At 36.9% G+C, this 27,529-nt stretch overlaps 3 long non-coding RNA genes across 3 annotated transcripts in view; 2 read left to right on the top strand and 1 right to left on the bottom strand.

Annotated features, from left to right (window-relative positions):
* The first annotated feature begins 3,342 nt into the window (after positions 1–3,342).
* On the top strand, positions 3,343–4,779 carry LOC135746445 (uncharacterized). The gene is made up of 3 exons (XR_010531569.2): positions 3,343–3,764; positions 4,187–4,323; positions 4,648–4,779. It is a non-coding gene; the product is annotated as an uncharacterized lncRNA (long non-coding RNA).
* On the bottom strand, positions 4,702–5,868 carry LOC135746444 (uncharacterized). Its single transcript, XR_010531568.2, has 4 exons — positions 5,371–5,868; positions 5,139–5,272; positions 4,953–5,056; positions 4,702–4,842 (listed from the first exon to the last, which is right to left on the bottom strand). It is a non-coding gene; the product is annotated as an uncharacterized lncRNA (long non-coding RNA).
* Positions 5,869–15,145: 9,277 nt separating this feature from the next.
* LOC135746433 (uncharacterized) overlaps positions 15,146–27,529 on the top strand; it is a 93,660-nt gene continuing 81,276 nt past the window's right edge. Inside the window, exon 1 of the long non-coding RNA XR_010531551.1 lies at positions 15,146–15,238. This is a non-coding gene — a long non-coding RNA (uncharacterized lncRNA). The remainder of the gene's footprint in view (positions 15,239–27,529) is intronic.

A 27,529-nucleotide genomic window follows, 5' to 3' on the forward strand; every position in this document is an offset into this window, starting at 1 on the left:
AATCAGGCAAAGGTAACATTGGGCAGCTTAATGCATATTTTTCATATCATTTCAAAATATCACCGACTGTATTTATTAACCTATTATGACATTGTCATTTGAATAGATATAAAACAAGTAAGGGCCTGATGTCTGAGGTTAAACCCTCTTTCTGTTTTACACTGTCAGTGTTTTAGTTTGACCTTGAAATAGAGTGCTTTACTAAATCAATAGGAAATGCATTTATAAGCACACTGTCTTTAATATTCATGTCATCTTTACCGCAATATTTTACAAAAAAAAAAAAAATTAGTCCATAATTTACTTTTAATGCTATAGGTGTATAATTCCTTTTCTTTGCCTGAACCCATACAGCAAAAAAATTATTTCTCTTGCCAAAAATATGGTTTAAAAATATGCTAATTTTACAGCCATACAGCCATATATATATATTATGTAAAATATATTTCAAAAAATAGCCAAAAAATAAATAGATTTTTGTAAACATATTTCAGTACATATATTCTTTGGCCATTTTTGTATATTTTGAAATACATTTAAAAATATATTTAATTTTTTTTTTTTTCGCTTTTGTCGTATGGGGACACATTTACAGTTATATTAAATAATGTCAATGCTCTTACTAGCTTTTTTTGTGGGCGTATGTCCCATATGAGGAATCTATATGACTTTATAATACTCCCTTTTTTCTAATGTGTATTAGTAATTCATATTTAAACTTTGAATTTCATTTGATTTGCATCCAACCTCGAATCAAGTTCAGAAAACTGAAGTGGAGGTTAAAAGGTGCTCTCAAATCAATTCTGAATGGCACACAACCCCATTAAATGACAGGAAAGGGTTAGGGTTGAAGGGTGGTACAAGGACTAGGGTATCATATTTTTGAAACTGTGACTGTGTGTGTGTCCATAGGGAAATGAAGATGCCTTGGTAAATGTGTGTGCGTGTGGATGGCCTTACCCTGACCTCTGTTTTATTAGGTAGTTGTTGGGAAGGACACTTCGGTCAATCTTGCCTTTTAACCAGACTGCTTTATCGTTTATCAATAGATCAACTTCCCCTCCAACAGATGAACATCAATCAGTATAAAACTATTGGTATTGTCATGATGTCCTTCGAGCACCTGATGCTGCTTTGTGATCACCCGGATCTACATTATTAAAACGCTAATCAGACCTGACATAATCAGACATGATCTGTTCCCTCAGCAGACACAGGGTCATCTATCAGCGCCTCAGCTGCCTTTAATTCGCTTCACAGCATGCATTCGATTATCAGAGCATTTATACGCACAAGACGCAAATGCATAAGGGATGGTGGATCACTAAAGCTCAGTAAAGCAGAATAAACCTTCAGATCAATGCTTGGGAACAAGTGAATCCAAATGCTGTCCCATCTTCATGCAACAGAACACTCAAGAAACGGCTTTTCCTGCTTCAGAGAGATGAGATTATTAGAACGAGACACATATGGGGAATATCAATCACCGCTGTGCAGGCTTCCAATACTGGGGTGGCATCTTGGTTACAAAACTTTGTGAGATTCCCATATGCGGTATTTTGAGGCCTCGTAGAACACTGTCAAAGTCAAGGCTGTTTTTTTGGGAAAATTTGGGGAAGCATGCAACACTATCTCATGGTAATCCAAACGTATTTTACGAGGTGGCTTATTCGTATTCATTTGTACGACCATGTTGGTGCAATTTTTTACTGTTGCCTTTTCCCCCATGACGTAAGGGTTAGGGGCAGGGTTAGGAGTGTTATTTCGTTATTGTTTTTTTATGATAATTGTATGTTCTTGCATGACTAACTTCGTATTGACTTCATACTACTTGTAAAATATAAGACAACTTGTAAAATATGTACAATTTCTCGGGAGATCAGGCTGGAAGCATTATATGTGACCTGTGCTGGCAACATGACTCGAAGTGTGCACGGTGTAATTTTGAACTACTGTACAGGCAAAAGAAAGATTTTGGTTTTGGTCGAAATTAAGGTTTTTTATAAAAATAAGCACATTACGCCCTCATCTAGCAATCCCAATAAAGAGTCATAAAACATCTAAAATGATCTTTGTTTGTACTTTTTATGAGAGCTGTACCATCCTCAATGCTTAATCTAATACAAAGATGCGTGTCCATCCACATGCGCGTCTGACATTTTTGGTTTTGGTTTTAAATACCAGTTCTAGAGATTTGTCTTGTTTCCAACTTCCCATGCGATCTCTCCCTCTGCATGTCAACTTTATTTAATTGTGTCTTGCTAACATACAGGGCTCGTAAGAAGCTCATGTAAAAAGTTAGCTAAAGTTTTGCTACGCAATAAGCCTATATCATGGTCATACAGGCTAATGCTGCTGAAAAAACAATAAAATCATTACAGAGATTCATAATCGTTTCCATTAATATGCCAATAGGAACCATTAGCTTTCACCATTAAAATCACTAGAAAATTTATTTTTGTAGTGTGTTTTGGGACATATTCCATTAGGATTTAATGGCCCCAACAACAGAACCCAACACATACCAGTAGAGACCAACAGAGACCCATAAAGACCATTATAGTTTCCAATACAACCAATAAAATTCCTATTAAAACCAATAAATCCAATAGAATTTCTGTGATGGTGTCTATTGTTTTTTTAGCAGGGTCATTTATAAAAGAGACACTAGAAGTGGATACAGTAAAATTTGCGTCTAATGTCATCATAATCACCACATGCAAATTAGGCGTTAAAGGAATAGTCTACTCATTTTCAATATTAAAATATGTTATTACCTTAACTAAGAACTGTTGAATCATCCCTCTGTCATCTGTGTGTGTGCACGTAAGCGCTGGAGCGCGCTGCGACGCTACGATAGCATTTAGCTTAGCCCCATTCATTCAATGGTACCACTCAGAGATAAAGTTAGAAGTGACCAAACACATCAACGTTTTTCCTATTTAAGACGAGTAGTTATACGAGCAAGTTTGGTGGTACAAAATAAAACATAGCGCTTTTCTAAGCGGATTTAAAAGAGTAACTATATTTTATGGCGTAATAGCACTTTTGGGAGTACTTCGACTCGGCGCAGTAACACCCTCCCTCTCCCATTATGAGAGTGAGAAGGGGAGCGGATTTTTCAGGCGAGTTGAAGTACTCCCAAAAGTGCTATTACGCCATACAATATAGTTCTTCTTTTAAATCCGCTTAGAAAAGCACTATGTTTTATTTTGTACCACCAAACTTGCTCGTATAACTACTCGTCTTAAAGAGCACCAATTATGCTAATAAATTAGCACGTTAGCACGTAATTGTAATATCCCATAGTACATACATGTTATTAAAAGTTGAACTAATGCACTGTGAGTCTTATAAATTGCTTACATACCTCACCGATTTCTGCATGTCTGGAAAACGCTCGGTTTAGTTCCTGTCTCCGCCTCCCAAAATGTCTAGTGTATTCGGATTGGTCAGATGACTACTCAACTGTTATTGGTCAACTGGGTTCGGCGTGTGTTTGAAAGGTTACGCCCCTGACTACGCGTGGATTTTCCGGTTCTGACTGAGAGTCACAGGCAACGTAAACAAGCGCTATATTTCTCTATAAACGATGGTGTCTGTACTGCCTTACCACTTCAAGCTCGATCCAGAGAGTTCAGACGGCCGTTACGATATAAACGATCTCCGTCAATGAACGCGATTGGATTTAACTTTTTTAGGTGTCCTTAGCTCTGCCAGAATGCTAAACGAAGACGAAAATGTGTTGCAAAGACATCCAAAAGGTAATTATAACGTACTACATAACTATATGGAAACACCAAATGTAGCACATAGAAGGTTTTATTTGAAATGATTATAAAACTATTTCACTTATTAACATTATTTTACTATAGTAAACTTTATTATAAAAGACCGCTTACATACTATATTATTGTGCAACCTGTATAGACACACCAAATGTAGCACATAGAAAGTATTTGTTGAAATGATTATAAAACTATTTCACTTATTAACATTATTTTACTATAGTAAACTGTATTATAAAAGACTGCTTACATACTATATTACTGTGCAAACTATATGGAAACACCAAATGTAGCACAAAGAAAGTATTAATTGAAATGAATGTTCTACATTATTTCACTATGGTAAACTTTTTTATGAAAGACTGCGTACTTAAAAGTGCTATGTTTTTACTTATTAGGTTTTAAGGAGAATGCAACAGGTTCCAGGGCCTCTTACCTGCGTGATTCATCATCCAGGTTTTGCACAAATTGTCTAAATCCCTACACACAGAACATTTATTGTACCGACTATAAGCCTTTGAGGTGCAGGACTAGAGTAATTTTTATTACATTTTTAAACCAATAACACTTAAGTATCATTATAGTAACAAAGTACCCAAAAGAACAAAAGATGCAACTTTAAAGAAAATATAATAGTCAGTCAAAAGTTTTTTTTATTAATTACAAATATATATTTAAATGTTAAACAATATACAAATAAACATACTTTAGTAACCATATTGTGCTCTTGTTTCAAAAAATTGTTCAATTCATTTCTTACAGCTATCTATTCAGATAAATGGCATATCAAAGCTTTGTCAGCTGGTGCTATTTAAGACGACACTATAAGGTTATCATCCTGTCGTGTGTTGTTCTCCAGATACGCTTGGAGCTTCCTGATCAGATCGGTCACAATTTTGGCTTTCGACGACCCCTGCACTGAAGATGGCATGCAATCACGTCCTCCTTTGAAGGTCTCTCAAACTGTGATGCCAGGTCCATTGGAATCGGGGTTTCCTTCAGCTTATCTTCAAATACCTCATCAAACACAAGCCTGATCACATCCTCCACATAACTGTAGAAATATTGCAGTCAATAAATCTTTTGTTTTGATCATTTATTTCCCTGCTTCATACATTAAGTTTTTAATTATGAATGTATTTGAAATAAAACATTACTGCTTACGGTATGTCACTTGTGTGTTTTGGGAACATAGCCTTGTACTTTCCCTCTCCTGCTTTTGTTACGGCTTGGTGACATTGTAATGGATGGCTGCAAGGTACAAATACCTGTAAAATATAAACAAGCAATTAATTTATTGTAAAAGTAAATACTACTTTATTTAACACAGTTACTAAAATACTTAAATACCTGCACAGCATTCCAATAAATGAGAAAATCAAAAATTTTTTGCTGCAAATCTGAAATCTCAGGCTACGGACGGCAAAGGCATCCACTGATGATGATGATGGAAACATTGTGAAACGATGCTACTGCCTGGGTTCCTATTATTATGCAGAGAAAAAAAAATTTGTCATCATCAGTTATACATTTAAGACTGGTAGTGGTTTCACTAGGTAAATACATAATATGTGTTAAACACCTTTGCTCCTCATATGCCAGTCTGACTCCTTGTACTGTGTGTAATGATGTTGCATGTTTGCATACAGTGTAGAAGGATGTGTCCAGCTGCGAATCTAGGATATAGACAAATAAAACAAACATGTATTCAGTCAAAAAGAAATATTATAACAATAGAGTACAACGACTATAAATCGTTAGACTATTCATTAAAACGTAAATGTATTACATATTACATGGCCCAACATTAGCAACACACATTACGTGTTTACTTCGTTTCAAAATCTAAGAAAGCTTCAAGTAAATACAACAGTAAAATACATATAACTTTAAACAAATCATCTGTACTTAGAGTTTCTTGAGTTTGATCATGAGAACAAATTTTACTGGTAACAGTTTAGCTGGCATTTGTATTTGTATTTATCTTAGCAACTTAGCAAGTTTGTAAACATGTCTAAACCAACATCGATAAAAAAAACGAAAGCCTGCATAATTCAACATACACGTGTGTAAATATGGTACGTTGTTTATGAAATACAGCATTACAACACAAAACAATTAGCTTGCAAGCTTAGCTCTACACGCACATTATGTTAATCTCCGGTTACCGGTTACGTAATGTACAGTAAAAGGCAAATAATAAACATGAATAACTTACTTACAGTCTGTGATCCAGAAGTGCACAGTAACGTTAATCCAACTTTCAAGAGGAGACGTCGCGCAAATCCAGCTTCGGTTCATGAGAAGCAGTTATTGTGAAAACTCCGTGAACAACTTCTGACTGGATTTTTCCGGAACCGTATTAAACATGATGTCCTCTGTGGAAGTCCATAAAGTGCTATTTTGCCCTCGCATCTAAAGAGACAGCGTCTACTCGAGAGATTTAATCGCTTAAACAATGAAACAAGAGTTTGCAAACAGAGTCAAGCAGGGACTCACAACCTCCGCCATTTTAGCTCTCTTCTGACTGGCGCTCCCCACCCTCGTCTTTGAGGGCGTACCCAAGCAAAGCAGAGAGGGCTGAACTATGATAATGTTGGTCTTATCTACGTCACTAATCCCAGGAAGTAAACTGTTGCCTACAATCCGAGTGTTTTTTGTAGTCCTCGAACGTTAGAGACGATAACTCGCGTCATCGTTTTCTTTGAGGTATGTGCTTTTTGAATATCGTTAGCATGTACTAATGCACACTTACACACAAAAGGATGTTTAAAAACGTGTATCCCATAATAGGTGCTCTTTAAATAGGAAAAACGTTGATGTGTTTGGTCACTTCTAACTTTATCTCTAAATGGTACCATTGAATGAATGGGGCTAAGCTAAATGCTATCGTAGCATAGCAGCGCGCTCCAGCGCTTACGTGCACACACACAGATGACAGAGGGATGATTCAACAGTTCTTAGTTAAGGTAATAACATATTTTAATATTGAAAATGAGTAGACTATTCCTTTAACAAATTAAAATGCGCATATACATACATCTGACAAAGCACAGCAGTTGAATAAAATAAACAAAATAACTAAGCCATTTCACCACAGATATTTCACTTTTCTCATGAAATGTTATGTTTAAATATAAGATTAGCATGTTTTGGTTAATTTAGAAGAAATCTTTTACATATTCAAACAGATGAAGGGTAATAGGCTTAAAACAAACACCATTTAACTGTGTATTTTGTTTTCATTAGACTAAAATAAGACATGGAGTATGAACAAAATAGACCAAAATGTCAAAACTTCATGAAAAAAAGTGTCCTAAGTGACTTCTTAATTTTGCTAGTTAATGCTAGAAAACCATGTCTATGTGTGAACTAATTATTTTGTAGAAATCTGTTCAGTATGAAACAATTTCATGAGTGTAAGGGAATTAAAATAAATTGGTAAGGAAGTCAAAGTTGTCTTAACATATGTAACGTTTTGTTTAGAAGATCTTGAAATGCATTATTATGAGAAGTGCTTTTGGTCACAGACAAGAGATTAGGAATAATCACCTCCATTTTAACTCTTTCCCTGTCATTGACGAGTTATGTCGTCAATTAAGAAAAAACATTTGATGCAATTATTTCAGCTTTTTGCTAAAAATGTCGTATTTTTGAGGAAAAATACCCCTTTTTAAGAGTTTATAGGAGAAAAAAATAGATAGGATAAAAGTTTTCCCGTTTTGTTTGTTTGTTTAAAAGCAGAGGGTCTGTTCTTTCATTTGATATATTTGTATGTTTATACATTTAAAGAAGAAAATTTTCCTGGAAGGCATTTTGTGAAACTTTTGTGAAAATAATAAAAAATGCTAGCAGGTAACTTACAAAAAAAGCTGGTGGGGAATGAGTTAAACGTAACAGTTCAGAGTAGTAAGCTTAAATCTTTTGTATGGTCCAATTACCAGCGTGACACTAAAACAGGTAGTATTCATGGCTACTTTTATATGTGAGGGACAGTGTTGGGGCTAGTTACTCAAAAAAGTAATATATTACGTATTACATATTACTCTCAAAAATAGTAATGCCTTACTTTACTTTATTACTCCCTGGAGAAAGTAACAAGTTATATTACTAGTTATATTACTAGTTACATTTTTTTTCTGGACAAGAATGTTTATTTGGGCAAGCCACGGCCAAGAAAATGCTGGCTTCCTTACCCGCTACCGGACGCAGGGCACAGCGTTCGGAGAAACATTAAAGAGTGTGCACTTCACCGTCAAGTTATTTTCCTTCCGTTGAACATAATAAAATATGACTGAATCTCCACCCGTCGAAAGTAGCTTTCTGTTGCTAGGAACCTTCCTCTGAAAAAGAGCTTGCCGTTGTTGACGCTTCCATTTTCCCGATCTGTCTTTGAGTGTGCCGCTGCCGCTCTGTGCTGCTGGCTGCCGGGTGTCGACCAATCGGTGATGGTAAATGATACCTCGTGCCAAACTTAGACCAATCACTGTTCCATTCACACCCTCCTCCCCTTCCCTTTTGTTCTCTGTGTTTTGTGCCTTGTGTGATGAAGGTGCTACTGGCGAATGTAACTCAAGTAACTAGCTCGGGAAAACTGTAATAATATTACCATTTTCAGACGGGTAATGCCTTACACTACTAGTTACTGAAAAAAGTAATATTATTACAGTAACTAGTTACTTTGTAACTAGTTACACCCAACACTGGTGAGGGAAAATACTTCTTTAACGTTACTTAAGTAAAAAGTGTAGTCAGTACTTTAACTTTTACCAGAGTATTTTTAAACACGAGTATCTGTACTTCTACTTAGGAAAAGGATGTGTTTACTTTTCCCATCTCTGAATGTTAGGGGTTATTGTTTGTTCATTAAACAATAAAAGAAAGGAAAAAAAGTTCAACATATATTTTTTCCTGTAGATATTGTTTTTGACTTTGTGTGTGTTAAATCTATTAGTTTTACCAGTGATTTTAAGGTATGGATGCTGTAATTTGGTTTTTAACCCTTAAAAAAATCTTTAACCGGATTTTTATCAAAATTGACTCTATCAACTTCAAACACGTGTAGCTCAGTTATTTTTTTCAGATTCCAACAAATCATAAATCATTTTGAATTTTAGTTTTAAAAGAGAATGTCAAAATATATAGAACAATTTTTTTTAATTTGCTTATTCCGACTCAATTAACCAGCACGGGTCACATGCAGGATATGTGTACAGTGTTCTTGTGGCTGTTAGCAGTACTAAAGGTCATGGGTTTTATCCCATGTGAACACAAACACTTAAAATGTATACCTCATATAGTAAGTTCCTCTGGATGAAAGTGTCTGCTAAATGCGATAATGTGTCTCAAAATGCATTGTAAAGAGCTTGATGAAAATTCAAGATGGTGGACAAAGTGGGATGAAGGCTGCAGAAGTCATTGGTTGGTTGGTTTATTTCATGAAAAACATTTTGAGATGAAATCACTGCAGTTTTATTTATTACTCTAAAATGTAACATTACTTTAAAATCACAACCCTTTGTGACAAACGTGTGACAAATGCAACCTCCAAAAGGATGCAACCTTTGTAATGAGAAGCAGCTAATGTTAAGCATTTATAATTCATTAAATACTTAAAAGTATGGCTTTTAATAGTTTGGTTCATTTATAGTACACAGAAAAAAATAATAAAACCCTAACCCTATTCATTCAATTTACTCAATTTTTTAAGGTAAGTGGTTGCAATCAATTTATTTAAGCTATATTTAAAAAAAATTAAAAAGGCAAAACAAAACAAAAAACTTTTGTTTAAATGTAGCTTAAATAAATTAATTGCAACCACTTACCTTAAAAAATTGAGTAAATTGAATGAATCCATTTTTTCAGTGTATGTTTCTTGTTGTTATTTGAACATTAAGACATTAGCTTAGCAACTTGCGAATTCAGAACCCTCCTGTGCACTTGTGGGGAGCCCTAGATGTATGTCATACATAGGCAAAGCATTTTAATACAGTTATTATATACTGTCTCAGAAGGAAGCGGGCTATGTATTCAGCGCACAGTGAACTCATAAGATTTTAAAACAGACCCATCGAGTGTTAGCTCTCAGATTTTACTATGAAGATTTTAGTGTGTGTATATATGCTGATAAAGACAAAGAGATTATGCATGGATTTTAAATGTCATAGAATCCATTGTTTTCGGCTTATTTTCAGTTCTTTTCTTTTTATGCCAGCCAAGCACAAAACACAGCCAGAGTGCCAAAATGGATTCATCACATATGCTAAATACTGTGTCTGTCAGAAGAGAAATGATTTAGTAGCGCGCACACACACAGTCGCCTGTTTGATGGCTGTATTAGCAGGAAGTGCCCCTCCCTGTGCCGTGTAGGGTAACAAAAGGGGGAGGAGATTCACTGATGTCTATTTGACCTTGCTCATTTACATATTCATGAGGGGATATGAATACAATTGGAAGCGTTCAAACAAAAAAAAAACATGCATAAACTCCCGTGATATATCTAGATGACAGAAAGCTAAGCTTCTGGTTTTTCTTCTACACCGGAATTTTTTTTTATATTCTTGTTTTTGTTGTTTTGCAGACAGCAGAAGAAAACAAGCAAACGGTTTTGCTTTTATATGCCATAAACAGCAGCAAAGTACGAGTACGAAACACAATCAGTGAATATAAAGCCTGCAGCAATTCTAAGGATATTCGTCTTCCTAAATGCATTCCAAGCATATGCTTTATGATGAAGTGAATTCCTGAAACTATATGAGCAGAATGTTCATTCTCAAAATGACTGATATGCAATATGGGTTCAGGAGGGGCGTCAGAATGAGTGATGGTCCATCCCTGTGTGTCTACCCCATCAGTCTCTGACAGATGATAGATTCTGTGCCATTATTCTGTATCATATATGCTTTACCATACACAGAGTAGCCATCCTGTCTCACAGAAAGCCGTTTCCTGAATCCCAAATTGCGTACTATCTATTATAGAATTCCAGATTAGAATTAATGCATAAGTTCTATGCTGCAAATGTAATATCAGTGGTGTCTGAATGTGAACTCTTTTTCAAACAATTCTGGACTAAATATTACAAGGTTTAAAATGATACTTTGCTGTGGATGTATGTAACTTTAATAAAGCTTTAGTAGCAAAGTGTATTGTTGCCACTAAAGTAAAAATAAAAATATAGAAATGTAGAAATAAATAAATATATTCTGCATATAAAACTAGGCTTATTGTTAAAACCATTGCCATTTTTGCATTATATCGTTATTGCATACGACATTATTACCACATTTCCACGCAAATACTCATTACAGTGATGTGCAAAAAGCTCATTATCATTACTGTAATACTGGGGTTTGATGTCCTTAAAAGCTTTGAAAATAATGTTACAATGCAATAAAATCTTAACGAAGGTGTCATTTTCTTCAGTGATGGACTGAGGATTTAAAGGTGTCAAAGAATGCATTGATACACTATGTTATATTGCTCTTTGATATCTAATTAGAAGGTATGTGGCTTTATTAAGTAAAAAAATTATCCAGACATATCCAGAATGTAATGGTTTATTTTGACCTTATACCACAGGGCTGTTGAATGCTTTATTCTGATTGGCTGAGATATGTTCAATGGGTGTTGATTATTTTTCTGTTAACCGCATACTTAACCTTTTAAATGTCTTAAAATAGGCACAAGAGCAATGTTTGTGATAACCGTGGTATAAAAGGAATAGTTGACTCTGGTCCTTTGAATTATTTAAAGATAATGCACCGCGGGGGTAATGGGTGTGCATTATTTTCTAATAATTCAATGGTCCGTCGTCAGTAATTCCTTTCTTATTTAAAAGGGTCAATAATGTGGAGCTGTTCTCTGATTGGCCGTTTCTCATTTCAGTAGCTCTGTGTGTGTAAACAGACCTTATGTTTGAGCCTGTATCAGACGAAGACACAGATTTTAAGGAATAATCAATTGTTTGAAGATTGTTAATGGACGTTTCTGAATGGCAAGTTTGTGTTTTTTTTCAGTATGGACCTTCAAAATGTAACTGTAACATCAATAGTAAAATTTAGCAGCCTACCCTGCTTTTCTAGTGAACACCAGCTAAACCAGCATCAAACCAGCATTAGCACCAGCTAAACCAGCACCAAACCAGCATTAGCACCAGCTAAACCAGCATTAGCACCAGCATCCCATGCTGGTCATACCAGCATATGTTGTGTTTTGGTGCTGGTATGCTGGTGACCACCAGCTAAACCAGCATAGACCAGCAGAATTCCCATGCTGGTTTGATGCTGGTTTTTTCAGCAGGGTAAACGCTAGCGTGAACTAGCATATTGCGCTAACTTAGAAGTCAAAACTTTAACTATTGGTTTATACTATTTTTTTCTGATGTATTCTTAAAATTTTCTAAACTTAAACAATTGTCACCTGGCGTTGGGGTTAGAGTTGGGTTTGAGTAGGCATGTCTTTTCATGTAAATCTAACCCTAAACCGAAGCGAAAATGGTTTGAAAATAGGACAAAACAGTTGAGTAACCAATACGTGAGAATGGCACGGAAAAAGACAGTCCGTAGCAGGGCCACGGAAAAACACGGAGATCCGTGAGAATGCTACAGAAAAATTAACAAAAAATTCTGTGACTATCCCACAGACATTCGTGAGATCAGGCTGGAACTGTAGTAAACCTATGGTTCATTTTCGTAAGGGCACGACTGTATCGTCACAGTAGGTGTAATGTTTAGATTGGCCTGTTTTCTAGCTGTCTTTTTCATGCACAAGGTTTACATAAGAAGGAGGGAACAATCATGTTTGAGACTTACGATATGTTATTACCATGTACAGAACTCTTATTGTTCATCTTTGCCTAGATTAATACAGTTTTACATTCTACACCTTTAAGTTTTAGTATTAGGTCACCCATGACTGAGAATGAATCTGATATTCTTGCTTTAACAGTACAGATCTTTAACCATTACACTCTACCACCCAAGTGCCCTCATTCACACACACTTTATACATACTGCGTTAATAAAGCCTTGAGGCAACCGTTAATTAAACATTCAACTTCTGTGTAAGAAGAATGGATTGAAATACACTCTGTGTGCTCTGTATAATGTACAGTACAGTACATGTGGTAAATGTGTAGTGTGTTATGTACCGTGAAAATCCCAGTAAAGATGTGCGTTATTTCTAAAAATATGCATAAAAATATACACTCAATTAAGAAAGTGACAATTTTGTTGTCTTCAACTGCCTGGATGGAAATGCTGCTTATTCGCAAAAGTGTTATGGGATATCCAATTTTTTGCATAAGTATTATATGCATCGTTGGATGGATACCTAAGTAAGGAAATCACTAATTACTTTTTACTATTTAATTGCTAGTTGTCCCTGCATATTAAGCTAGAAACCTAGTTATACATCGACAGAACACTACATTAACCAATGTTCACTGTTCATTTCTGATAGTGTTGGCTGTCCAGTCCTGTCCTCCTGGATGGTCGTTGTCCTTGTCTAACCCTAATCAAACACATCTGAAGCAGATAATCACAGTCAGGATTACTTGACATTTGCAGGTGGTGTGTCTGATTAGAGTTGGAGAAAAACTCCTGGTCCTCCAGGAGCTGGATTGGACTCCCCTGGTTCAGGATTCATCTGTTGTTATGCATCTTGTACTACAGTATTAGTTGTGAAGGTGTTGAACAGATGTTGTATGTTGGTAAAGGTCAACTGATATGGCCCACAATGCATCATGTCAACACGTCACATGTAGAAATCAGTGTTGTAAGGTTACTTTTGAAAGCAGACTGCAACATCAACTAAAGCCTGACATTGCTGGTACAATTGGTCGAATGTTGGTGAGATTTATGCGTCCAGTGGAAACATGTCTGTGTCCACAATGTGGTTTAATGAACCATTTAAATTCTACATACAAGGTTACAATGTAAAGAATTTAAGGCAGTGTGTGTGTGTGAGAGAGATAAAGACATACTCTATGCAACTAAGCAACTTTGTTGATGTTTGGTGGCACTGCAGGAAGGGACATTTAAATTTTTGAAAGCATCTTTTTTTTTTCATTTTATTAAACAAAAAATTGTCTATTAGAGAAACTGACTGTGGAACAGCATATGTGACTGGCCATCTATCCAGGGTGACCCTGCATGTGGCTCAAGATGCTGGGATCGGCTCCAGCCCTCCTGTGACCCTGAAGAGGACAAGTGGTTTTGAAGAACAAATCGATCGATGTTTACAGCAGTCTTACATTTACATACTACGGTAAAGTATGTTTCGAGCATGTATGTGTGCTTTTTAGAGTTTACTCGCATCTACATGTCTGGAAATGTGAGAATCGGTGGTTGTTTTGCAGACCTGTGGAATGCATTAATGTTTCAAACTTGTTTATGTACCATCATCTCATTCGGGGCCTGAGGCAACGAAACATGCCAGTGTCTCCTACTGACCCATTTCGGAGTGCCAAATGATTTCTGCTGCATGCTGACCCTTAATGACCTTTCTGGACGACTTATCTTGCGCTGGAGAAGAGTATGTGTCCCCAAGAGAGCCAGTAGGCAAAAGGGGGATGGGATGGCAGCGCAAGATTGTGTGTTGGTGTGCATTTAGCAGAGACTGCACCCTCAGGGCTGTCTGGTCGCCTGCCTGTGCCCATGGTATCGACTGAGTGTCTGATTGTCTCCAAACTGCCGGCTTGGGCTTATTGCGTTTCACAGTTCAAGAACAGCCTGAAGACAATGAAGATAAACCTTGCTTTTATTCTTTCTGTCTCTCAAACCTCTCTGTATGGCAAAGTCTGAATGATCATTTCATACCTGGACTCATTAAGGTTCACATTAAAATTCAAAATTCGGTAAGGTGCCACAACTCCTTAACATGTTCGCAATGGGAACGAAATAGATCAATTGTATGATAATGCATGACTCTGGGGAGTTTTCGCCGGTTAACCGCTTCGATATATATCGGCACACCGTATCGATTCGTATCCCTCTGTGCACACGTGATATTTCGAGGAACAAATAAAGTGTGGACAAAACAACTGATCAATTAGTCTCGCATTATGTCCTTTTGTCTGTCACAGCTGAGGCTTCTTATCATACGCTACCACACAACTTCCCCTCTGGCTGTCATCCCGAACCCGTTTCCAGAACCTGGCTTTATCAGAACCACTGCTGCAGTCGGGATTTACAGTGTGTGTGCGCTGAGCTCAACTCCCAAGAGTTTAATGTACAAGTGTGTGTGTATGTGTGTGTCTCCGCCTCGCAGCTGTGTTTGTGTGTGTGTGTGTGTCTTAGAGAGAACAACAGCAACTCTCTCTCTTTCTCTCTCTCTCTCTTTCTCTCTCTCTCTCTTTCTGTCAGTGTGAATGTATGACAGTCCAGCGCGTGGAGTGTGCTTTCTCTACTCTATCCATACACGCGAATCCTGCTGAAATCCATAAGACCGTAAGTCTATAGTATCCTACCATGCTTTTGTTTCAGCTGTGCGTGTGTGAGAGACCCTCCGAATGTCTCCGCTCCTACAGCTGGGCTTTTAAAGTGCTGGTGCAGGCTTGTGTGCGTGTGGTTGGTGTATAATGGTGGATTTATGAGGTGGTTGGGTTATTAAGCGATTTGGGAGCTGGTGTTTGTAAGCAAAACTACAGGTGATTGTAGTTGTCAGATCCAGAAATGCGATCAGCTAAAGGTTGGTGGACACAGACGCTTTTGTTCCTCTGTGATGTAAACACGTGTTTACAGGATTGGTTGAATGCACACCTGAGAATTTCATGAATCTGCAAACGTTATCTCTCTGCTTAGAGCCATACAAACTTTTTTGTATTTTTGTTTTCCACTGTAAACATATAAGCATTTTAAAAACAAGATGAATTTACTCTAAAAGCAAAATTGTGTTAGATAATAAGCGTTTTGTTTATAGAGTAAAGTCTTTTTCCTTTTCCTGTAGTGTTTTTTGTAATTGCATTCTGCTTAAAACAGAAAGCATAATCTTGTTTAAACACAAAGCTCTCTGAATGTTGTTACAAGAAGAAATTATTTGCCAGTGGAGCAAGAAACACACTTATTTCAGGATGTATTTTCTTTATTATCTTTTTTTTAGTAATTTTGCTCTAAATTCAAGTTAATTTCTTATTTTGTTTAGATTGAACAAGACAAAAAATGTTTACTTTTAAGAAAGTTTTTTTATACATTTTTTTGTATATTTGGATGAGGTTTAGTATATTGATGTGTGATTTATATGTGTAATAATCAATGGTAACAATACTAAAGGTTGAATAATTAATAAGACTCATAAATGTCCATGTGTTTGAGGCTCTAAATGCAGGGATGCACTTTAGCACTCCGAACTGAACCCAGCATCCAGCCAAGTCCTCATATGAGAAGCTATTACTGAATTAAAGGTGAACTATAGTGGGACATTTTCCACTGTGTAAGCTCATTGTGTTCATTAGTAAATCTATTTTAAGAGACTGATCTATATTCTGCCTCTCTCTTAATTCTCTTATTCAATTCAAACTTAAAGTGCTTTAAGTGCTGTATTGACGAAATTATGCTACTTAATGTCATAAAATAGAAACCCAAAGGAAGACATTTATAGAAATTATGTAAGTATGACAAGGCCAAATATTTATATGGGTGGTTTTCCAGACAGGGATTGTCTTAAACGAGGACTAGGCCTTAGTTTAATTAGGAAATATAACTAGTTTTAACAAACATTTAACAAAGGGCACTGATGTATTTTAAGATGTGTCAGTCCAAGTTGTTTTCAGCTTGGACAGCTCTTACATTTATTTTAGTCTAGGACTAGTCTAATCCCTGTCCGGGAAACCATCCCATAAACACACAAGATAAATGCATAATGCATTTACACTTAATTTATATATATACTATATATATATATATATATATATATATATATATATATATATATATATATATATATATATATATATATATATATATATATATATATATATATATATATATATATATATATATATGTTTGCTGCAATTCTTTAAAATGGGAATCTTCACGTTGCTCTTTACAGTCTAAGGACCACTGACTACTTCTGCAGCTCAGCGAGATTTCCTAAATTAAGTCTTTATTAAAAGGCACATAATCAAAATCCACTTTTACAAGAATTTAGACATACATGTGTGTTGGCAGTCTGTGAACACAACCACCTTACAATGTAAAAAATCCACCCACTCTTTCTTTTTTATTGGACATGCTGTTTTGGTTCGCTTGTTAATGTGATGTCACACTAACAAAGCCCAGACCACAGCCACTGACTGATTGGTTAATTTTACCCAAAAGCTTTTCTAAATGTGTTTGTTGTTAGCACATTGTAGCGCTAATATGGCTAAATATACTTGACAGTAGACCTATTCACAGAAATCAGATATATTTTTAACCAAAAGCGCTCACTGTCTGTTGGTAAAAGAGTAGGGAGCTGTAGCTCATTCACATTTAAAGGTACACACACATAGGGGCATTCTGAACATGCTATAACAACTGATCTATTGGGTATTTTGAGTTCAAACTTCACAGATTCATTCTAGGCACACCTGAAACTTGCATTACATCTTGTTAAAAGGGCATAATATGTGCTCTTTAAATTCAGTCTGTTTCTCACACTAATCTATGGACATAGAGAATTTAAAATAAAGTGCACAAGTCACATGGATTACTTTTAATTTGGCCGTTTTTGGCTTTTTTGTTGATAAACTTGGTCTTCCAGGCTGGAAGCTGTTTAAAGGCTGGGGTATACCTTTTTTCCGCGTCCGCCAGCTTTCCAAGTATACTCCCCGCGGTTAAACGCGGATGGCCGAGTTTGACAATATACACAATACAAATGATTTCTTATTCAAATTATTACTCTACCAGGCCATCAGGGCAGCACTGATTTGGCGACATTAACAGTACATAAAAACATTAGGATAGGTGAAGAAAAGTAGCCAATCCACCATTGCAAACACAGTTTAGAACAAACAACAAGACAACAAAGAACAGGAATCAAACATTATGGTAACAAACATGCCCCACAGCTTTCTGTTCTTGGAAGAACTAAAAATTAAAGAAGAAAAATGATAGTGTGTGTGAAAACGCTGTATATTTCCTTTGTATAATTTTTTGTAGTGGAGTGTCCTGTCTAAATATTTTCATGTGCATGCGCTGTTGAACGCGCACTGTACGCGCAGTCTCAAATTTTGGGCTGCACGCGGACGACCGTGGACCCTCATGATGACAAAAATTATGTCATGTGGACAGCCCGCATAAGCGGACGTCCCTAGTATACTTTTGGCTTTCTGGTTTTGGGGAAGTGCGAGCAAGTCACAGAGGGGCTTTACTTAAATTGTAACCCTATCATAAATGTTACATTTGATTAATAAAAAACTGCAGTATGTATATCATACCTAAAGCCAAAAGGTAAAGAGACAAATCTTTTATTGGTCAAACTGGACCTGTAAAGCCCCAATGTGGAGAACTTTTGTTTTCTTAAAAATAACTAAAAATGTCTTGTAATGAGTTGGATTACTGTAGAAATCATTGATCTGTCTATCTACAGTGTTGGTTAGCAGTGCCAGAGTCCGGTCAGGTGCTGAGAGCTCAATGTTTCACTGGTGCCATGTTTCCATTTAATGCTATGTTGTTCTGTTTCTTAGCTTAATCTGTTTTCTTGTTTCTCCTCTGTTTAGTGACATATCAGATCATTTCTGTGCATGTTTATGTATTTGGTTGCCAGGTATTGGTTAGAGCAAGCAGCATCCATATACTGTCCGTAAGCTTCAGACCCCACCCAACCACATTCACATCTGATGAATAAAACATGGCATTGAGATTGTGTTGAGTGCAGCTCGGTTGACCCGTTTCTGAGGGCCATTTACAGGTGCCGACTAATTTGGGTCGCTTAAAGCCCATATAAAAGATTTGCTGAGTGAATCAGCAGGTCCAGAATGATCCAGCTCAGGTCCCTAGACTCCTCCAGCTGAGGGAAATACAAAGAAGGAAGACGTTCAAAGGAAGTCGATGTTTATTCCCTTGGTATCTTACGTTCTTTCTCGCTCTATTTCTTTACCTCTCCGCTGTTGTTGAGAGCATGTGCGGATTTTTGGAACATACACATCATCTTCGTGTTTTCTCCCGTGTGAAAGCAAGAGTTTACCCCTAAGTGAAAATATCTTTATTCATTTACCCACTTCTGTGTTTTTCACAGCACGTACATTTATCAAGTTCTCAGAATGACAAAGCAGCCAATATGTTCCAGTTGTCCTATACAATAGCTTAACATGTATTAATTTGATATCTAATGCTAGTTAATGAACTCTTATTATTATGAACGGTGGTAAAGAGTTGGTTTCCCATGCTAAACATGGGCAAAGTTTCAAAGAACAAGTTTGACGTATGATTAATACACTGCGATGTGCTGAATACACTCCGTCCAGGTTAAAAAAACTTTTGGAAAGTTTTATTTTGAGTATGGCCTTTTATGCAGTAATAAAGGGTGGAAGTCCTTGTATGGGCACTTCTCCTGGAATAGCGCCCACACATCAACCAGAGTAAGAGCAAGAGCATGTCCATCAATGCACCTTGTTCAGGTAATAAAAATTGTCAAAGCTGTTCGGATGTTTTCGGAAAGAAGTGGTATAGCTGTATTTGTCTTTTTATAAGTCGGATAAATCTAAAGACTCTTTAGAGATATGAAGGATGCAATAGATTAACATAATATTCGCAGAAGCTATGTGTGTTAAGTCATTTCTAACAGATACTTTCATCCAGAGCTTAATATACAGTGAATAATGGCTGAACTTTGGTCTGTGAGGACACAAAGATATTATTCATTTTAGAGATTTGTGTAAGATAAAAATATAAGTATTGATTGTCTTATCTTTCCCAAGGTGATGTATATCTGAGTGAAATTGCTTCTGAAATGAAAAAGATAGGGTGGGACTTGAATTCATCCATCGAGATCTGACTGGATTGTTTGAAGTTGGGTCGTATTTCTATTTGTTAATCGCTGCAATCTTTTCCCGGACCCTTCCCACCTCCCATACCATATGACCAGAAGTAAAGAAAGATCATTTTAAAGGCGGAGTGCACAATTTCTGAAAAACACTTTGAAAAAGGAAGTCGGGCCGACTACCAAAACACACTTGTAGCCAATCAGCAGTAAGGGGCGTGTCTTCTAACCAACATTGTTGCCTGGGTTGCGTATGTGTGGGGCGGGTCTATCAAAAGAAGGTCTAGATTCTATTGGGGTAGGGGCGTGTTTGTTTAGGTGATTTCAAATATCAACATTGGCTTTCAAACATTGTGCACTCCGCCTTTAAGGAGGGAAGGAGATTTTGATTAAAGATTATGATAGGGTGACTATACGTGCCATTTTCCCCCGGACACGTCATGGCCAAGATTTCGGGTGCCTCCTCATGAGGCTGCATTGGTCGACCACATACGTCATTGAGCTTTAACATTTCATGTTGTATTTCAGAAAAGCAACCATTACATTTCAAATGAAGAATAAAACCACATTTGATTGTATGTCTTAATAAAAATAAATCTCAATTTTATAATGTTTGTGAGTACCTCGATGAGGTAGACAGTTGACAAATGCGACTTCCAGAGGACATGCCTGAAATCCCGCTAGGATGTGTCTGGGGAAAATGACACGTATGGTTTCCCTATATTATGAGGGCACATTCATTTTTTTAAGAATTAAGCTCACAGATAAGTCATTTGTAAAAAAAAAAAAATACCACAATATTCCAAAACAAATGACAGTTTTTAATTTCAATTTAATTGCGACTTGAGTTTGAAACAACACAAGGGCCACTAAATAACAAAGTATTTTTTTCTCTCTAGAAGATGAAATATACATCATTAGAATTTAATTAGAATTCATTTACAATGTAAATGTATAACAAGATAGCTTTTTACTTGTAAGGTGAAGGTAAGAGTTCCCGACCCACTCAGAGTATGGTCGATGTCGGTTCTGAGTGATTAGCATGCACAATTGCTAACGGCCATATATGTATCCATCAGTTCCAAAGCCCACACGTTCTCTCTGAACAGAAGAGAGTCTTCCTGCCTTTTCCACCCCGCTGTCTCCTCTTCATCTCTTTCACAGCTTGTTTTGTTTGTCCGTAGGGACTAGCGTGTATGTCTTCCAGATTCACACTTTCCAATGTTGCCGTATCTCCCTCATGTAAAGTATCTCTTGGCGGAGGTGGGCTGTTTCACCTCAGTGCTCTGAGCAAGTGCCCTCTCTCTTTCTGACTGCCAAACGTTTCCCTACCCACCCCCAGACTGAGCCGGTGCCAACCCCGCACATCCACCCAAAACCCGCCCCAGGGTACAAGGCCGTTTCAGGGAAGTATGGTAACATGACTTCTGCATCAACCTAGTCTCAAAGAGGCAGACTTTTATCCACCAGCATAAGGTCTGGTCCACATTTTCTGGCCAGAAACTGGCTGGGGACCATCTGACCAGATCTGATCCAAAGATGTCTAAAAAGAAATGGCAGTTGTGTGGGTGGTGCATGACCCCCTCAAGTACACTATTTAATTTTGGCATCTTTGCTGATGGGCACTCATTGATGGCCAGAGTTTTTGAGCCAATTACTTACTAGAATAAACGGGTTTGTAAAATGTGTTCTGAATTGAAACAATATGTTTGTGAGAGTAAATGATTTGTATTTTAAATGTAATTGGTTTACAAGACTGACAAGGAAGAGAAAAAAATGTGAAATAAGACATCATCCTTGATGGTAGTGTTGAGAAACAAGCCATTTTTTGTATGGTTTGGGGCGTGTAAATCTAAAATAGATGAGATGGGTGAATGGGCTCAGAGTGCATGGTGATTCATTGTGCATTTTACTGCAGAGCTATTAGGACATGTGGGTGGTTTCTGATTAACCAACCTCTTAATCACACTGTTTACCTAAGCACCTTTTTTAAAGGCATTTTCCCCCCGTCTATCTCTGCCACTAACCCAATCTTATTAATGATCTATTGATCGGGTCCGGCTGTGTTCTGCTTGAGTCTGAAGGGTTTGTAAAATGTGCTCCTCTGGATGGGGCTGATGTGGAGCCACGTGCTTTCTCTCATGGACGCCGCAGTAATTAGCGCTACTCAATGTTATGGCAATGCATCAATCAAAACCTCTTTTCATCCCGCCAGCACCGTGATTGGACTGTTTGTTCTGCCTCACATGGGCTGCTGTTTAGATGTTGACTATTTCTGTGTTCTTCTAGAGCAGTGCTGATAACAAGTTGAAAAGAGCAGGTCTCCTAAATGATTTACATAGTAAACTGCCATGGCACCAAGCCTGAATCTCTTTGGATGGCACTGGATATATATTCATTCAACTATATATCTCAATGAATTGAGTGATAACATTCTGCTTTCATTGTGCACTTTAGAAATAAAAACCATATCATGTTGACAGGATCCATCCCCACTGGTTCAAGAATTCTTTCTGTGTGCAGTTTGCATGTTCTCCCTGTGTCACTGTGGGTTTACTTTGGGTACTCTGGTTTCCTCCCACATTCTAAAATATTGCAGGTTAGGTGAACTGGAGATGCCAAATTGCCCTTCCCCAATGTGTGAATAGATGAACTTGAATTGCTAGCTCCAATTTGATTGGTTGGTGGTATGCCATTCGCGTAGTAGAATTATTGGCAAAGTTGGCTTGGAGCAAGTTTTGTATTTAGCACTTAGAAACATGTAAACATGAAGAAGTGTATCTGTGAAATCATCATTGCAGACTGATACTTTTTTACTGCTAAACTTCAAATAAACTGGCCCGCAAATGGCATGCACAGAGATAACAAGCAATGGTTGGTTGCTTTACATTTTCAGTCAGGTGGCCTCTATTTGTTTATAAATTAATGGATTTTCACCAGAATAAGCAAAAGTGAGCTGACGTTATATTTTTAGTGGTTCATTTATTTTACAGGTTCATTTATTTATTAAGTGATGGGTTAGGTAGAACATAAGTACAACAAAAACAGATTTGAAAAAGTACCAGGTCTAAACAAGTTTTTTTCCCCTTCAGGAGAGCCCTTTTCACATAGACATTCCGGAAAATACACGGAAACTGCATCCTGGATTTTTCCGGAATCGTGGTGAATGTTTATATGCATGTTATCTCTCGTTTTAAGGAGCTAAACCATAACTTTTGTTGTGATGACACATGCGTCCTCACTACGACACGCCCATTACGGCATTGTTTCGGCTTCTTTTTCCATGTATCTGACTAGGTCCTCTTTCCGGCAAGATCCCAGAAGATATACGGGACGAGTTTGTGTTCACGCAGACGCTTGTCTGGCAATTTAACGGGTATTTTCTGGGACCAAAGGTCTGTGTGAATGGGGTTTATGTGTGATTCAATGAGATTATTTTTTATTAGTGCAGGTGTACATCCTTTGTGAAAATGCAAACAGAACAAATGCACTTTTATGACCAAAACATTTTAAATAATTCAGTCATCATGTCGAGTTTGTAGAGAAACCACAGACGTCTCTTTTCCTGTCGGTTCTGATTTCTTTTCTGAACCATCAACCTCTCAACACAACATAAAAGAGAAACAAACTTGCTACTATTCTGCAGTGTTCAACTAAATGTTAAGATGTTCCTTCAGATTTGTAGCTCCTGGAGTGACTTTGAGACCGCTCAGATGTGCCGGATCAAAATGGACCGCATGCGGTTCACAGGCCACGAAAACCTGATGGTGTGAAACGGACGTTTCAATCGCTAGGAGAATGGCCAATCTTAGAGGTCACTCTAGCATTATATACCTTAGGGATGAAGTAAAATTTATATTCTTATACCCTATCTGAAAATATAAAAACGGTTGGCTGTGTGAAAGTTCAGCCTCTGTGGCATTTGTGAAGCAAATGAACGTTGACAGCACAACAGAATTAGCCTACAACACAACACAATTACTGCAAAACACAATGGAATTAACTCACAACATAACTGAATAATTTCAGCTTAATTCAATTTCCAGTTCAATGAAAAACAGTCTCACCATCATGCTGCAGGTTATGATAGATTTTTAGCTCACTTAATCACAAAGTCAACGTTTAACAAGAAATTTGCAAAGAGTATGGTAACACTTTACAATGAAATTGCATTTGTTAAAGAATAGCTAACATGAACTAATAATGAACAATACTTTTACAGTACAGTGTTAGGGGCTGATCACACCAAACGTGTTAATGGCAGTTGCAGGCGCCCTTTTCTCACGCATGTCCGTGGCATAGTCACAAAATTTTTTGCTCATTTTTCCGTGGTAATTTCACACTTTACAATGAAATTGCATTTGTTAATGAATTAGCTAACATGAACTAATAATGAACAATACTTTTACAGTACAGTGTTAGGGGCTGATCACACCAAACGTGTTAATGGCAGTTGCAGGCGCCTTTTTCTCACGAATGTCCGTGGCATAGTCACGGAATTTTTTGCTCATTTTTTCGTGGCATTTTCACGAATTGGTAAAACAACTGTTTTGTCCTATTTTCTTACCATTGTCGCTTCAGTTAAGGGTTAGATTTACATAAAATGACATCCCTACCCAAACACAACTCTAACCCCAACAACAGTCGACAATTTATTAAAGTTTAGAAAATATAAAAGAATACATAAAAAAAAAATAGTAGAAACCAATTCTTAAAGTGACATACTAACGCAAACACCAAATCTAACTCTAAACCGAAGCGACAATGGTTTGAAAATAGGAAAAAGCAGTTGAGTAACCAATCCGTGAGAATGCCACGAAAAAGAAAGTCTGCGGCAGGGCCACGGAAATATGCGGAGATCTGTGAGAATGCCACGGAAAAATTAGCAAAAAATTCAGTGACTATGCCACGGAACTTTGTGAGATCATGTTGCTTTTTTGAATGATTTTCTATAGGCAGTGAACGTTATGCACGCTGTTTATGCACACCAAACACTTTGTTTTTTTGCCTGCCGCAGCACGTGTTTTTAAATGAGGGCTAAGAGCGGAAAAGCACCCGAAATCATTCGCATCTTTACATTGTCCAATCGAATGAGGGGTGAGGCGGGCCTTACATGCCGGAATGGAAGTTTACAGTTGTTTGGAACAACATATTGATTTGAAATATTTTATTTGCTCATTTTTAAAGAATGCAGACCTTCCACGAGGAAAACCCGTTTACTTATGGTTTTAAGATAAGAAAGACATTTATACATATTTACGAGTTGGCTAATTTGTATGAATTTGGACAAAGTGTTTAATGCAAAAACTTACGATTATCATAAAAACAATAACAAAACCCCACCCCTAACCCCAAGGTAACAGGGTTCAAGACAAATCATAAAAAAATTATGAATGTGGTGGTACCAATTAATAAGAATTAGCAACCTCATAAAATACGTAGGAATTGTCATTAGATAGCATTGGACGTTCAAATGTTACGAACACATTATTTGGTTTAATCATTTGTAAATATAATGTTATATATATATTTTTTAAAAGACATGTGTTACATTAAACTGTGTTATTAGTTTCAGGTGGTTGTTATCTCGAAATAACATAACCTTAAAATGTTGCGACTTGCCAATCAGAATCAAGCATTTTAGAGTGATGTGTAATAACAAAGATTAATAAATGATAACACACTATAATGCTCTTTGTTAGTTTATTAAAACTTTATTGGAAAGTATAACCCAAAGTATTTTTCACACCACTGATTTGTATATTGATAATAATTAAACATTATTCTTTTCTTCTTATGTAAATTATTTTGGTCAAAATGTAAAAATGTATCTTGTAGGTCAACACAAAACAAATCCACAGCTGTTGTTGTGTGGTGGTGCCATGAGGCATTTTATTAGGATGTGTATGCCTACTTTTGAAAGCACTCTCTTGACACTGAGGTAAATTTAAACTAGAGCAACTTGTTGATCTTTCTCCACTGACAGGCGCTGTCTCGTCTTGTTTTTCACATACTGTACTGTATGTCAGGAATGAAAAAGCCAGCTCACATAAAAAAGGTTTTTGGGAAGAGAACCAGCACACTGATGGCACAGTTTGAGTCCCAAAATTCTTCTGATTCATTTCTCCAATCTTTCATTTCAAATTGTGATCCATATGAAGTTCTGCCAGATCCTTTAGAGCTAGTTAAAGTGAATCAGACTTGGTCTTAATTCACAGAGGAAAAGTAACATTTAAACCCTTTTCAGATGTACAGCTATGACTTTAAATACAGCTGGTGTCTTGTGAGCGGGGTCCTCTGATGTTAAGTGGAATATTGAGGTTCATATTCACCAATCTGTTTAGTCATAGTTTAAGTACAGACTTTAAACTAATACATTTATTTGTGACTGCCTGAATTTTTTATTTTCCCTTGCATTTTGGTGTTAATCATTTTACTTGTGACATATTAACTCCTTTTCTATATTTTTAGTTTGGTGATGTTGTGATATCTGCAGACTTGCCTTTTATTGTGTTGTCAGGACCATTTACTGTGGTTATCAATTCTTCCTCCGTCAGCTCTGTGGTTTACTTGCAGCAATAAGCCAAAAATATTATAAAATACAATGTCAGATGTATAAATCGGATGGTTTGAGGTGTAGGCCTGCCTGCGCAAGCAGCATTTGTTGCTTGAGATCACTATATCATACTAAATCTGATCTACACTAAAGCACTATTCGGACGGGATAAGTTATCCAAATGACGTTTGAGTGTCAACGTGTCTTCCGCGATATCCGTGTTTTTATGTACTGATTCGGATGGGACTAAAATTCACAGGCTATTCCAGGCTATTGGGAGTGTCTGTTTTGTGCGTTTTGGCGTCTGTAATAATTTAAATGTAAAGCAAAATTTCAAACATGTTTTTTTTATTTATTTAATTGTAACTAATCAAAATAACTTATACAAATCCTACTAAAGTAGCCTATGTGTTTATATAAGTGGCTGCTTATAATAAAATAACCTAAAGAAATTAAGAAATCATGATTAATAACAATGTATTATCTTTATCAATTAACATTACCGTTTTGGACAAAAATAAGGTTGAGTTTCTTACCTGATACTGATATTACACTGGCCAGTCTTAACTGTGCGTTCACACCAGATGCGGAAGAGGCGGAAAAAACTTGCTATTTGCACGTAGTTGGACGCTGGAACATTTTGAGTTTACTTGCTTCATTCGTGAAATTCTAGTAATTCAAGACATTCACGTGTAAATTCGCATCAAGGGAGGGGCTTATATAGCTCAAATTGAGTTAACTTACAAGATTGTTCGATTTTCTCACTCACTTTCTTCCAAACAAGATCCTTTTAATTCCTATAAAAGTACGAATGTCTTGTATAGCGACTCCATTTTTTTTTTGTTTTTCTGCATCCGCTCGCTTCCTGTAATCACGTCACTGCTAGAGCTACTGATTGGTTACCGCGCCTTTCACGCTAACCGCGCTTCAGGATGCCTGTTTGTGTCTTTCCATTGACTTAACATGTAAGTTACTTGCGCTTGCCGCGTCTTCCATGTCTGGTGTGAACTAGAGGTCTTCACGAGTCCACTTAGATCCGAAAACCTGAGGTCCGACCCGGGACCCGAACGGGTTTAGATCTAAAAGTTTCACGTGTGCCTCGGACACGGGCGGGTATAATAATAGTGGCATCGGGTCTCTGGTAAATTAAAAATGAATGCCTTTTTTTAGAACGGACCCAAAGACCCAAACTCTTGTCCTTTTCAAACCTGTCCTCTGTTT

This window comes from Paramisgurnus dabryanus, chromosome 9 (assembly GCF_030506205.2).
Source record: "Paramisgurnus dabryanus chromosome 9, PD_genome_1.1, whole genome shotgun sequence".
Taxonomy (NCBI): domain Eukaryota; kingdom Metazoa; phylum Chordata; class Actinopteri; order Cypriniformes; family Cobitidae; genus Paramisgurnus; species Paramisgurnus dabryanus.